Here is a 14487-nt window from a genome sequence, read left to right as displayed (position 1 = left end):
TATATATAGCTAAAGCACAACACGCTGCTTAAATAATCAATTGATAGTTGATTACAATCAATAACATTATGACCTATCTCTTCTGTCCTATGATATGAAACTGAACAATCTACATTAGCTATTCATACACACCCTCCGTCCATGACTGCTTCTTTATAGTTATTGTTACCACATGCTCAAAAGGTGTTAAAATTAAGCGAGGTGGGAAATCGCCCCAGACAAATTAATATGCTGTGTTGACAAAATAGACCTCAAACATTTTCCACCCATGTCACTGCTTAAACATTCCTTTATACTTCGTTTACTTTCACTTTGACTTTGTAAGCACACTTTCACGCTCTTTCAGCCACTGCAGCACCTGGTGCTGTAGTAAGGCACTTGATAAATGCATTCATACAACTTTGAGTTTATTAATAATCGGCTCTCACTTTGAAGTCAATAAGAAATCAGAACTGATGCTATTTACTTCCTTAATACATGTTCCTGGGCTTACAGTGCACAATTCATCAGTTGACATTATTCCAAGGAAAAAAAGTTATCAGTCAATATCTAATAACTTGCTCTGCTTCTCAAACAGCTTTCCATTTTGGCTGAACTCACTTACGCCAAATGGGCAATTGGTTAATGTTAACCAGTAGCTATAATTTTACGTAATGCGGCGTTTCTAAACTCTTGCTTCTAGTTAGCACAGTAATTTCATACCTGTTAAAGTTAACATAATAAAGTGTAGGCTATGTCAACAATATACGTTATTTTGATAGTCTTAAAGGTGAACTTGACCTTTAAAGAGATTATAATTTTGTCATCATTTACTCACTCTCATGTCATTCCAAACCTGTATGACTTTCTTCTGTGGAACACAAAATAAGATATTTTGACTAATGTTGCAAATTAAACAGTTTCGGGTCCCATTGAGTTAGTATGGACAAAAAATACCAACATGTTTGGTTATCACCCTTTAACCTCCACATCCCAATCACAATCTTTATTCCCAACTGATAGAAAGTCAATATGACCTGATTCCTGGACCAAATTTCATTTTCTAAATAACTGAAAGCAAACTTAAATTACAGAAGTAAAATGGCTTAGCGGATGCAGTTTCAGTTCAAAACACTGTTAGCCAGTTGCAATCATAAAAATTCATTCGTTTTCCTACACTAAGCCTGGAATTTGTGACAGACCATTTAGGTCCACGTCAAAGCATTTAAGAATCAACAGAGGGCAAGCTTGCCAACAAACCCGTGTTTGCTATTCACTTGGGTGCATTAAGCTTCTCTCCTCACTGTCGAAAAAGGCCCACATAAATCAACACCAGGAAGCTGGATAAGTAAAGCCAGCTTTCTAACGTTTCTTTTTGATGCATTAGTGATAGTAGCATTAGCATTTCAAGCTTCCTTATAGAAGAATGTGCCCAAGATCACGCCACGTACCCCCTTTAAACATGAGCAAGCGCCTAATAGCTATTAAGGATCAGAGGGGCTTTGATCTTCTAAGCAAAGCTATAGAGCACCCAGAATCCAGTCTCAAACCCTTTCTGCTACTGTAACCTAAATAAGCCTTAAAATCAGCATGTTGTCAGCCTCTCATATCCACCCTTCAAGGCCAAAAGTGACTGAGACATTATCAACAGTGCTAACAGACTACTTGAAAGAGGAAATGTGCAAGAAATAATATTGATTGAATACAGTAGTGGTGTAATCCAATGCTAGTATCTAATGGCGCTTTTAAACTGCATGGTACGGCATGGTACGGCTCGGTACGGTTCACTTTTGGGGAGTTTTCCACTGGGTACAGTACCTGGTACCTGGTACTTTTTTTAGTACCACCTCGGTTGAGGTTCCAATTGAACCGTACCATTACCAAAACGTGACGTGTAAACTCTGCCGATCACTGATTGGCCGGAGAGAATCGCCACTACCTGCGTCACTGAACTTGCGACACAAACACAACAGAACCGCTAGATTTAAATCAGCACAGCCAGCGAAGAATCGAACGCAACTGTTTTGAACGAGCGCACGTTTTTTAACAACCAAAAAATGGCTGTTTCATTGTCTGTTGAGGAAGTACAGATGTTCCTCTCGTTGATAGCAGAGAAGCGGATCCAGCGAGAGCTTGATGGGGCGACGCGGAATGAAAACGTTTTTCAGGAGGCGGCGCAACTATAAACGACATGTGAATAATCTCGCCCACTCTAAAGCGGTACTGAACTGCAGTGGAAACGCAAACCGAGCCGAGCCGTGCCGTGCCGTACCGTACTGAGCCGTGCCATGCCGAGTCGTACCACGCAGTGGAAAAGCGCCATAAATGAAGCACCCAGACTCTTCCCTAGTACTGTCTCTAATCGAGATGCATGCATTAAAGGGTCATGAAAACCCAAAACACATTTTTTGAGATGGGAACAGATATGTACTGGCTGCACATCACTGAAAAGACTAATAGCACTCATAAATGTTATCAATAAGTGGAAATTGGTTATTTTTGCGTTTTTCCGATCATTTTTGTCTTTCCGGTTTGAAAAGCAAAGTCGAAGCTACATCACAAAATCTGATGTAGATTTGGGCCTCGGAGTGTCACGCCCCTTTTTGGAACCCTTTTAAAATCGGAGGTGTGAAAAAACACTGCTGCAGCAGGGGGGTTTCATGACACTTTAAAGAGCAGGGAATTCACTTAAATCTTTTATAAAGGGATCAAGGTTTAGCTAGGTAGCATGACCTAGTTAGCCTCTGCTGATAGATGCCGTAACAACACCATCTGGGGCAAAAAAGCTTTTTTCTCCATTGATAGACATTTGAAAGTAGCTATGAATTCTGATCAAATAAAATTTAAAATAAATTAGCAAAAAGAATAATTTAATGAAATAAGTCTTATAAAAAGATCATGTTTATTATTTTTAGTATTTGATTATGATTTCTGAAGCAACGTGAGACACTGAGGACTGGAGTAATAGCTGCTGAAAATTTTGTGTTGCCATCACAAGAATACATTTTCAAACATTTTAAAATATATTAAAATAGAAAACAGTTAAAATTATTTTTATTTAAGTTTTGTATTTTTTTTTAATTGTAATAATATTTTACAATATTGCTAAGTTTTTTTTACAGTTTACTGTATTTTTTTATCAAATAAATGCAGCCTTTGTGAGCATAAGAGGCTTATAATAATATATAATATATGATGAATAATATATTATCATTTTTACCTAGTGACTAATTTTAGTGAGTACTCTTATATAATAATTTCAGGTTCTCTACAAATGTCTATGTGTCCAGTCAGAGAAATGAGGGTAGTGACAAATATGTGATGAAACGTCTGGAACATGGAGACAGTTGGTGGAGAGTTGATGTCTCGGCACACCTTTATCAGATGGAAAGCCTCAGGCGATGAGCGGACCACTCAGATGAGCAGAGGACTTGCAACATCCACCTTTTTTTCACATTCCCAAAGGTCTGCTGTCTAGAGGGCAAACTGACAAGAAGAGAACAAGAAAACAGCAGAAGATCGATATCGGCATCACAAATAACGCCACTATGTATGTGGCGAGGGATAGATGTCTGTGCAGAGGTTGAGGAATGTAGAAGGTGTGGACTAAATAAAAATCAAAGCACAGCATCATGTTGCCATTTTTACCTGGAGAGACGGAGGTGGAAAACGAGAATACTCACGCGGAGAAGGGAGATGGAATTCTCTCTCGCCTCAGGGAGCTGCCATTAACTCGCTGGGCTGTAATAGGCAGGCGGTCATGCTGCTGTTGCTAGGTGCTCACTTCTCCTCAGTTTGAGCTCCATCTGTCCACTACACTAAAATCCTTAAATAGGGTAAAGTCGTGTTCTAGTAGAAGCAGAAATACAGATTTCCTTTGATAGTTTATGGAGCTTGTTCATACTTAGGGTTAATGATTATTCAAAACCTCTAATTTGAACTAGTAACCACAAAAAAATGAAACGTCTTTTATCATTTCCTCACCCTCACGGGGTTACAAAACCTGTATGACTTTCTTTCTTCTGTGGAAGACAAAAGAGGATATTTTGAAGAATGTTTTACCTGCTTTTTCCATACAATGAAAGTCAATAGGGTCCAAAACGACATTGTACCGGACTGACTTTTATTGAGCCGAAAACACGGAGACATTTTATGAAATATCTTATTTTGTGGACTTGGAGGTCTGATTTATTTATTTTTTATTTGGGCCAGCAAGCGACAGCCAGAACCTCATAAAAACCACCTAGCAACACCCTATAAACCATCTAGAAATCCTTAGCAACATGCTAAAACCACTCAGAAAACACCACTCACATTTTCTTTAAAAAATGTCATATATAAAATATAGAACCATAAATCATTTTTAAATGTTTTTTTTAAATAAATTAAACAGTTTAAATATATTAAAAAATGGTTCAAAATATAGTTTCAAACCTCTATGACTTTCTTTCTTCTGTGGAAGACAAAAGAGGATATTTTGAAGAATGTTTTACCTGCTTTTTCCATACAATGAAAGTCAATAGGGTCCAAAACGACATTGTACCGGACTGACTTTTATTGAGCCGAAAACACGGAGACATTTTATGAAATATCTTATTTTGTGGACTTGGAGGTCTGATTTATTTATTTTTTATTTGGGCCAGCAAGCGACAGCCAGAACCTCATAAAAACCACCTAGCAACACCCTATAAACCATCTAGAAATCCTTAGCAACATGCTAAAACCACTCAGAAAACACCACTCACATTTTCTTTAAAAAATGTCATATATAAAATATAGAACCATAAATCATTTTTAAATGTTTTTTTTAAATAAATTAAACAGTTTAAATATATTAAAAAATGGTTCAAAATATAGTTTCAATAAAATGTACTTAATTTGCAATGAGCAACACATTATTTGAATAGCTTAATCCATATTTGCAAGAAAAAAATTCATCTTATAATATTTATTGTTTACCTCATTGTCTCTCAGCAGTTAACCTCGATGCAAAGTGAAGCATTTCCATAGATTGGCAAAATATTGCTCAAATTTTAGTGTATGCACACACGTACATACTGCACACATACACACAAGCTTTTCCTGTTGCCTCATTATGAGTGAGAATGGTGCCCTCACTCTCTTTCTCATTTGCTCTGCGGGTCCCCAGCTGATACATAATTGAATATACGATAACAAAGTTCATGAGAAGGGCAAACGGTGACATCCACACACCCAAAACTGAAGTCTCAGAGGGCCAACAGTCTCCTTATCACTGTTTATTTAAAGGCTGCCAGTCAACCTCCAGTGAACACCTTAGAGACATTACTGCTGGTTGCTGTTAAGCACATCAAATAAACACATAAACTAAAGGATTAACACATAAACCAAATACCGATATACAATTAAAAATAGTTAGTTAACAATGTGCGGCTTATATATATTACAGTTTATATATATATACTGTTCAAAAGTTTGGGATTAGTACGATTTTTATGTTTTTTTTAAAGAAGTCTCTTATGTTCATTAAAAAAAGCTGCATTTATTTAATAAAAAATACAGCAAAAACAGTAATATTATGAAATATTATTACAATTTAAAATATTGTTTTTTTTTATTTTAATCTTAAAATATCATTTATTGCGGTGGTGGCAAAGCTGAATTTTCATCAGCCATTACTATTTCCATTACTATTTTTTGCAACCTGTGATAATTTTTTCAGGATTCTTTGATGAATAAAAAAAGTTACAAAGAACAGCATTTATTCAAAATTATTTTTTGTAACGATATCAATTTAACATATCCTTGCTGAATAAAAGTATTAATTTCTATAAAAAAGTACCGACCCCAAACTAAATTACATTTTTAAGTATATTACAATATAAAACAGTTGTTTTTTTATTGTAATAATTTCACAATATTACTGTTTTTGCTGTATTTTTGATCATAGATAGATAGATAGATAGATAGATAATACAACACATGAAATTAATAAAATAATATAATGTACATATAGAAAAATTATAACTATATACCACATTAATATAATAATAATAATAATAATATTAATAATAGCTAGCAAAGCTATATAGAAACAGATTTTTATGTTGTTTCTCTTTGACCTCTGCGGTGACAGCTGTAAATCTAACTGTGAAATCAGGGAGAAAAAAGGAGAGTCATGCGAGAGAATTCAAGAGAGGGTGGAGAAGTGTGGGCTCTCTATAATGGCTCTGCGGCTCTCCATGCATATATACATCTGCAAAAACACACTTACATAAACAGGCACACAACCACTTGTAACGGCAGCATTATTCATAGTTTTAATATAATACCGAGCAGATCAAGGACACGTAACAAAAACTAACAAGGGCAGACAGTGATAGGCGCGATGTTAATGAGGTTCACAGCAAGAATTACAGTTTACAAAACGCTCTCAGAAACTTGAAAAATCAGACAATTTAATCTAGAGACAGCGTAGGCGGAAACTCAGGAAAATCAAAGCACAGATGAAATCGAAAAGCAGCCCACTGGTTGTTTTCAATAGGATGAATTTGGATCCAATCTGCAAAAATTCACATGCTCGGCTCGGTCTGAGGTGGAGCCCATCGGAAACGACAGACTGCCAGCGCGCGGCTAATTTGGTCTGATTGTGTGTTTTGCTTTCATCAAGTGCATTTCGCAAAGGCACTCAAAACACAAACACATTAGGAAACCTCTTGCGTGTTATGAGCAAACTCTCCCTCTGAGTGCCAGGCCCATAATTATCAACAATCAAAGATTACAATTGCCCATCTAATCTGGATATAATTTATGGACGGCCATTAAGAGTTTTGCGGCACTTCATATGTAATTGGCAATTGTTGATGACAGTTTGGGTTTTTGTCTGTTCAATCAATCAGCGATTGGGCTTTAAACCAGACAAGGTCCCTCACTCCGCTAATGATACATTACAAACCTGATTAACGCTATTAAAGTCACATTGGCTCAGATGAAGGAAGACAGGGGACACAATTATCTGCAGGTTTGAGGAGGAGGGATTTGAGACTTGATCAAAATTGTGATGATGGTCCCTGATGGACACAGTCCATTGATTTTTTTTTTCCTCAACTCATTTCACTTTTGCCAGGAGCTGGACGTGATCTGAATGGCCACCTGATGCACACAAATCAAGCCCTTGGGCACTGAAGAAGTGACTTTGGAAGTGTCCTGATTTAACAGTTGAACTATAGTCAAGCTACCCTTAATTAGCTAAAACCAGCTAACTACATTGAAGCTATTTTAGAGAGGATAAAAAAAAGATTTAAAGTGAAACAAAGCAAGAAATAGCTAAATGAAATCAATCAGATGACTGAAGATATTTGTACACTCAGGAGTGTGAAATAAGTTTATTTTTCACTAATAAAGTTTTTTAAAAATAAAAATCTTGAAACTATTTATCTGGTACAAAGTGAGGATCTCAGCTGTGACTGCATCAGCCCAAAATGAATGAATGAATGATATATACAGCAACTAGTAGCATTTATTTAAATTTCTTTTTAAAATTAAAAATAGCACACATTCTATGATTAATACAGAGTAATAAACATAAACGTAAGACTATTTATCTGGTACAAAATGAGGATCTCAGTTGGGCCATAAACAGATCAATTACATATAAATACTACTACTACTAATAATTATTATAAAATATATTAGTAGTACTATTTAAAATAATAGTGGCAAAAGACAGCATTTATTAATTTTTTTTTAAAACCTAAAATTGCACACATTCTATGTTGGAACTGGATTGAATCAGTGAATTGTTTTTGTAAATGAACCAGTTCACTTAAGTTGGCAGACTGCGTGGCATTAAAACAGTGATTTGTTACGTTGCTTTTTGTGAAAAAAGTACCTTGTTACTTGTTTTACTTAAATTGTTTGGGTGATATGATCAGCACACAACCTTATTTAGCTGTCAGACAACATATTCAGAGAGCTGAAGCCTTCTGAATGCCTCATAACCAGCATTTTCATGTGAACGGGTCAAGAGGCCTATACATTCCTTGTTCAATTTCCTATTTCCAACCTTGGTCTCTGGTGTTAATGACCTACACTAGCAGCAAAACAGACTTGATAGATTTTAGGTTACTTGAGCCTGGCATAGTTTCCAACAGCAACTGAAACAGAATCCACATTCGACATCCTGTCGGCAACCACCGGCGGCACTCCAGTCATACTTTTCCCGATCTTGCTGAAAAATTTGAGTGTTTAATGCTTCTTTCCACCTCTGAGTTTCCCCAGGAATGAGATTCATTAATTTGAGCCCAGTATGAAGTGATCGAGAGAGTCTCAGTCAGCCGGTCGCTGCTTTTTCTCCATCTCCACATTGGGTCTGTAATTGAATTCCTGCTTCTAACAGCGGGTTCAGGGGTGTGTTAATGTGGTGTGTGCTGTGAGCTGAAGTACACTGGAGTGTGTAAGATGTGTTATGGAAGAGCACAGAACTGACACCGCATGACGGATACAGAGGAGCAGAGAATATGGTCTCCTTTTTTTCAGTGGGGTACAAATTCAGAGATCTGTTACAGAATGATTGCGGATAATTAACTTCACAGAAGGACGGCTTGTTTTTTTTTTGTCATGTTTTTTTTGATGGAAAAGCATTCTTACTCTTTAGATATTTATAGAACATCCCTCTAGGTTTCACGAGCACTGTACCTTCTGGGAGCAGTGGGGAAGTCGTGGCCTAATGGTTAGAGAATCGGACTCGTAACCCAAAGGTTGCGGGTTCGAGTCTCGTACCGGCAGGGATTGTAGGTGGGGGGAGTGAATGTACAGCGCTCTCTTCCACCTTCAATACCACGACTGAGGTGCCCTTGAGCAAGGCACCGAACCCCCAACTGCTCCCCGGGCGCTGCAGCAAAAATGGCTGCCCACTGCTCGGGGTGTGTTCACGGTGTGTGTTTGTTCACTGCTGTGTGTGTGTGTGTACTTTGGATGGGTTAAACGCAGAGCTTGACCATACTTGGCCACATGTCACGTCACTTTTTTTTTTCATTCATTCCAACTATCTGGAGAATGTCGTCATCTATTGACAGCTCAGTCACTCTCTGAGACAGTCATTAGAGGTTTCTGTCGTCCTCTAGAGCCAGAGTTTTCAACCAGGAGTCTGTGGAAAATATATATTTAATTAGCTGCTTCAGGTGTGTTTGATTAAGGTTGGAGCTGAACTTTGCAGAAAGGTAGATCTCAGAAACACCCTGATTTAGGTTAATTTCTGCAGATTATCACTAGGGCATTACCCTTAAAGAGACATCTTTGTACATTATCTACACCTAAAAGTTGCATATTAGTATATACAGTAAGAGTAGTACCGTATTGGCCTGAATATAAGACGACCCTGATTATAAGACGACCCCCCTTTTTCCAGATGTACCTTTTGGAAAAAGGCTTTTTAAAAACCAAATCTTGTTTTTTCTCAGTAAAACACATTTTGTCTTCAATTATTTTCATATTGCATATTTTTCCTATTTTAATTTTAGTTTTGAAAGTATGGTAAAAACTGGTAAAATGTACCAACAATCACATTTACAAAATATACACTTTTTGATATACTATTAAAAAAAAAAAAAACAGGTAGCCATCTGAATTAGGACATTTAGGCTATCCATCTGGGTACTGTCTTACGTTTTAAAATCACAAAGGGAGTTTGGTCCAATCAGGCTAACATGACAGTCACGACTCATGCAGCTGTAAGGTTTTCTTTTGTTTTTACTAGCGATCTTTACAACACGCATTACATTACGTATTTCATGGCACACTCGTTTTATGCGTATTTGGCGCCACCTATTGTTGTGGGTGTATTATTGACATGTCAAAGTCTAGACCCTGAATATAAGACGACCGTGTTTTTTCAGACGTGTTTCCAAGAAAAAAACATCGTCTTATATTCAGGTCAATACGGTAATATGTACCCTAAGGGCACCTATTATGCCCGTTTTTACAAGATGTAATATAAGTCTCAGGCGTCACCAGAATGTGTCTGTGAAGTTTCAGCTCAAAATACTCCCTAGATCATTTATTATATCATTTTGCATTTTGAAAATGCCTATTTTGAGTGGAAGCAGAAACACGCTGTTTTCGTGCCTGTATCTTTAAATGCAAATGAGCTGCGGATTCCCGCCCCCTTTTCCAGAATAGGGCTGTGCCTTCATAGACTATGTGTGCCTTTACAGCTCATACCTCAGATATTCTGCCAAAAAACATCTGTTTGGTTTTGATTATCATGTCTATCATGTTGAAATAATGCGTTTTAAAGCCATATCATATCGCACACATCCGAAGCACGCCACAGAAAGCAGCTGTCACATGGCATTTGAGTACTAAACTAAGTTCTGTTTCTTGTCTTACTGCACTTAAACTGTCAAATACACACAAGTTTATGTTAAAAACACACATAAGTTACAAAAACACAGTCGGTTATGTCTGTGAAGGAAACCAGCTGGGAAGGAAATTGCATGTTTATATTAGATCTGTGTATTAAGTGACAGCAGCGTAATATACAGTAACTATACTGCTGTCTATGCTGTTAGCCAAACAATAAAATAAAAACAGAAAATCACTCACTGAATAACTTCTATAGCTTTAATAAGACATTTCTTACTTGGATGCTGCTTTTAAATGCTCTAGCATGAAGATAAACATGGCAGATTGTACGCGGCTCACTCAGGGCGGGGTCTCTACTAATACAGCAGTGTCTGTCAACAGTTGTGGGTGGGGTCTAAACAATGTGACGTCACATTTTACAGGTTCTGCAAACGGCTTGTTCTGAGACACTGATTATGATTTATGGGGATAAAAAAAATTAGTTGGTGGATTTTTATCTGTATAGGATGGTTGTGTACACACACTGCCAACACATTTATGTTCAAACAATATGTAAAAGTGAATTTTGCATAATAGGTGCCCTTTAAGGTACTACATAAGGTACAAATATGTCCTTTTGAGGTTACTGACCCAATGACAAACAGCTATACCCTGAAAGATACACATTTTTAAGTTGTATAATTTATATATTCATTAATTTATAAAAAAAAATTATAAACAATGAACATTAGTATATTTATAAAATAACATATAATATTATAATAAAATATAATACCGTTCAAAAGTTTGGGGATAGTACAATTTTTTATTATTATTATTATTTTTCTGATCAAAGGTGACAGTAAAAGCATTAATATTGTTTTAAAAGATTTCTACTTCAAATAAATGCTGATGCTGTTCTTTTTACTTATCTATTCCAAGAATCTTGAAAAAAAGAATAAATTACATTTTAAAAGATGTAATATTGTATTTACTGTATTTTTGATCAAGTAAATGCAGCCTTGGTGAGCATAAGAATTTTTCCCCCCCAAAAAACAAACAAACTATGAAACATCTACTGTATTTGCATTGTAAAAATTATTTTTCAAAGTTGTAAATAAAACAAAGATTATTGGAATACGTTTTACAAGAAAACACGGTTTCAGTTTTTGCACTTTAAAATTTCATGTTTAATTCAATGTTACTTGCAGATTGTTTTTGTAAAAATTTACTAGCACTTGAAAGTTTTTTATTTTTTTTAGTGTGGAAATTATACAGCTGTAATGTAACGCCATTTTTGCTAGAAAATGATGGCATATAATACAAAACATTACTGATTGATTTGTAGTTTTCTTACTGATGCTTTCAAGAATATAACGAGTCATGTTTGCGATTTCAACAAAAAACTCATTCATGCTAGCCAGCTAGATAACACTTTATCTTGGTAACAAATCAGCAGAATTTGCCACCACAATGTAGAATACGTCACAAGACGAAACGTATCAAAGACGAAACAAGATCGAAAAGCATAAAAGTGAATTTAAAAACTCTACAATGTAAATGCAATGCAAAACTGTAAACCTGTCTAAACTTATTTGGAAACACCATTACAAAATATCCTGCAGTATTTGCTACCTATAGTGAAAGCACACATTTCTAGTTCTAGTCACAGAGCCAAATGTGCGTTCGTTTGACAAGCAGGCAGCGTTTGCCTTCGGTGAGATGGTAATCCGTGAAGTAGTTACAGTGTACAAATGGACTGACAGCACCGTAGTAATCGCCCCATCTGTGAGGTGACATACAGGAAGGAAGCAGTCATACCAGATTGTGGATAAAGACGGCACACACCATGGTGCCAGCCTACAAAGTCACTGTATTTATGGATAATTTTTTCTGTCTGCTATTCCTACACTGGGAAAACCCAAGACCAAGTGAGAAAACATGAGCATATTGCTGCGTGTGTAACAACTACGGCTGTCAATAGATTAATATAACAAATCTCCATAAATCGAATGACTTTCTTGGCATTAACATGATTCATCTCAAAGTGTGAATTTGCTGAATTTTGCACATATGGATGCTGATGTGTCCTTTCAATATCATTACAGGCCTCCAACCTCATCATATGACAATTTTGCACAAATAAAATGGGAATTATGAATTGAATGCTTGCTGAGCTCAAAATAACATGTGAGGTGCATGTTCAGATTATGAATTTAAAGGATTTGTCATCAAAATTATGAGACACAGTTCTGGTTTCTGTATAGAAAAAAATAGAAATTACATTTTTAGACATTAATTTGGTTTGAAGGACACATCCTGTAATCAGTTGTGCAGAAGCAGAAATCTTGACAATCATATTCAACTTTGATGTTTTCCTGCTATGCCTGTTTGGAAACCAGTGCAAAGCTATTCCTCTCAGGCAGTCAGCAGGGACGCCCGAGACTGAAACAACTTGATTAATGTATGGCACTGCTGTCCGCCAAAGCCCCCCAGCCCCACCCCACAACCAACAATGACGTATTTAAAACAAACAGCATTTCTTCTTGTTTCTCCCTTTAGCTTCCAAGACTTGGCTTTGTGGAGAGACCGGCTGGCATTGGATTTTACTCGTTTACTCGTGCATCGATTGATGATTTTCACTGCTATTGAGTTGTTTTCTGCTTAGGGTCAGTTTAGCTTGTTATAAACCCAAATTAGTTCAACCAGAAAACTGATATCAGTGGTTTCACCACGTCGTGTGACATTCAGCTCTGTGCGCTGTGAGCTTTAATTGCTATCGGACACCATTTTCCCTGCTGCCTTTCACTCAGAAATGAGCCAAAAGATAATCTATGGGGCGTTTTGCCCTGCCGCCATTTTAAAGCTGTTATTTTACATTACAGCGACTAACACACATGGCTCTGATAGAGATGGATGTGCCGAGGATCTATTCGTCCTCTTCAGGGGGAAAAGTGTGCGGCTCTAGTCCCCAGAAAGGCTTCATTTCAAATGGCTGCACCATAAGAAAGACTTGGCAGCTTTTAATTAACAACGAGGTTTGCTCTGGGAAAGTGCAAGATAACGTACCACTCAAAGTCGGAGAGAAGCACGCAGAGAAAGACGGATGGAGAGAGTAACGTTATGTTCACATTAATTAAACGGCTGGCCGAGCCAGCTTCACTAAAATAGTGAGAAAGGAGCAGATCAAAAAGGAGGGAACACAAGCTTTCAAGCTCAAGGATGTGGGGCAAAAAGGCTCAGGGCGGGTTTATGCATACTTATTGACTCGCAAACAGCTTTCTGCTTTGAATAATTTAGTCCGTATGTGTAACACCTACAGTACTGTAGTGTCTACAACCTTAAACATTCGTGAGGAAATCACTGGCATTGAACAATAAGATGTAGAAATTAATATTAAATGTATTTAGTTTAGAATTCTCTTGCTTTTCATGCCAAACTACTTGGTGTAATCCTTGCTTGCAGTAAATTTATGGGATGTTTAGAAGCAAAATGCTCCAAATAAAGCACACAGGACAAACTGCACTTTGAATATATTTGAAATATTGAATATATTTGAAATATTTATACATCTAAATGAGAAAATATTATAATATTTTTAATAAATTACTTAAAATAATTTAACTTATATTTTAATAAAATGTTTAGTTTATTTTTTTAATTACATGAGCTCATTTATATGCATATAAAAACATTTTTAAATATAAATGTATATTTAAGTATAATTTACATATATGTGACCCTGGACCACAAAACCAGTCATAAGGGTCAATTTTATGAAATTGAGATTTATACACCACCTGAAAGCTGAATAAATATTTCAACGCTTTCCATTGATGTATAGTTTGTTAGGATTGGACAATATTTGGCCGAGATACAACTATTTTAAAATCTGGAATCTGAGGATGCAAAATAATCAAAATATTGAGAAAATCGCCTTTAAAGCTGTCCAAATTAAGTTCTTAGCAATGCATATTACTAATCCAAAATTAAGTTTTGATATATTTACAGTAGGAAATTAACAAAATATCTTTATGGAACTTGATCTTTACTTAATGTCCTTATGATTTTTGGCATAAAAGAAAAATCAATAATTGTGACCCATACAATGTATTTTTGGCTATTGCTACAAATATACCCCAGCGACTTAAGACTGGTTTTGTGGTCCAGGGTCACATATATAAA

At 36.3% G+C, this 14487-nt stretch overlaps 1 protein-coding gene across 1 annotated transcript in view; it reads left to right on the top strand.

Moving 5' to 3' along the window:
* Positions 1–14487, top strand: part of tmem178bb (transmembrane protein 178Bb) — an 88394-nt gene that overhangs the window by 18616 nt on the left and 55291 nt on the right. The window lies entirely within an intron of this gene.

Source organism: Sinocyclocheilus anshuiensis, unplaced genomic scaffold, assembly GCF_001515605.1.
Source record: "Sinocyclocheilus anshuiensis isolate Anshui unplaced genomic scaffold, SAMN03320099.WGS_v1.1 scaffold1316, whole genome shotgun sequence".
NCBI lineage: Eukaryota > Metazoa > Chordata > Actinopteri > Cypriniformes > Cyprinidae > Sinocyclocheilus > Sinocyclocheilus anshuiensis.
Note: the sequence above shows the minus strand (reverse complement) of the source record. Positions and strands in the feature narration are given on the sequence as shown.